This window comes from Echinops telfairi, unplaced genomic scaffold, assembly GCF_000313985.2.
Source record: "Echinops telfairi isolate 266 unplaced genomic scaffold, ASM31398v2 ScPeMD7_7469;HRSCAF=8507_1, whole genome shotgun sequence".
In the NCBI taxonomy this organism is placed as follows: Eukaryota; Metazoa; Chordata; class Mammalia; order Afrosoricida; family Tenrecidae; genus Echinops; species Echinops telfairi.
This window is the reverse complement of record NW_022111373.1, coordinates 23,173,699-23,175,119: the sequence shown is the minus strand read 5'-3', so window position 1 is coordinate 23,175,119 and position 1,421 is coordinate 23,173,699.

The window sequence follows — 1,421 nt, the reverse complement described above, 5'->3', positions numbered from 1 at the left end:
TAACCAATCTCTTTTGTGAACTTTATTTGATTTTGATTCCAAATTATAATATGCTTATATTTAATTACATAAGGCTGCTATAACTGAAATGTAGCAAATATAGCAAATGGAATATAGTTGCTTTCAAAGCAGTAATTTACTTTCTTCCAGGTTAAGAGGTTGTTGGTATTCTTAAGTGTTATCAAGTCAGTTCCAACTGATAGTTACCTTGTGCACAACAGAACAGCACACCGCACCATCCTCACACTTGCTCTTGTCCTTGAGCCTACTGTTGCAGCCACTGTGTCAAGCCTCCTGGAAGGTCTTCCTCTTTTCTACCAGCCCAACCCTGTACCAAGCACGTGTCCACCTCTAGGGACCACTCCCTCTTGATAATATATCCAAAGTACATGAGACAAAATCTGGCTAGAGTCACTTGTAAGGAGTGTCTTGGTAATACTTCTTCCAACACAGATTTTTTCAGTTTTCCAACAGTCTATGGCATATTTAATATTCTCTGCCAGTACCATATGACAAATTCATCAATTCTTCTCTAGGCTTTCTTCTTTACATACATATGACACAATTGAAAGCACCATGTCTTGGCTCAGGTGCACCTTTTCCCTCAAAGTGACATCTTTAAAGAGATCCTTTGCAGTAGACATGCCTAATGAAGTAAGTTGTTTAATTTCCTGACTGCTGCTTCCATGGACACTGATCGTGGACCCAAGTGAAATAAAATCCTTAGCAACTTCAGTCTTTCTCTGTTTCTCTCTTCAGGCAACTCTCTCTATTAATCATGGTATTGCTTATTGACCCAGTTGTGAAAATTTTTGTTTTCTTTATGTTGAGGTGTAATTCACATGGAAGACTCCAATCTTTCATCTTTACCAGTAAGTGTTTTAAGTCCTCTTCACTTCCAGACAAAAAAGTTGTGTCTTCTCTCTATTGCAAGTTATTGACGAGTCTTCCTCCAATCCTGGTGTCAAGATCTTCAGATAGCCCAATTTCTTGGATTATTTTTTTCAAGAAACTAATGGACCTATATAATGGACCAACAAAATAATGACCCTATAGGACAGAGTAGAATTGCCCTTGTGGGTTTCAGAGACTGCAAATCTTTACGTAGAAAGCCCTATCTTTCTCCCACAGAAAGGCTGGTGATTTTGAACAGCTGATGATCTTGTGGTTAACAGCCCAAAGTGTAATCTACTATACATGCCATCAGTGTGGTGATGAGTTAGAATCAACTGTGTGGCAGAGATTTAAATATATATATGTGTGTGTGTGTGTGTTCATACATATCCACATATATTTTAAAATGCAAATATTTAAAAAATATTTGTGTGAATATATAAATATTGTGAAAGATCCACCCTGACACACACCTTTCATTATTTTAAAACACACAGAATCTCCTTATGTTTGAATGACAATTTCTT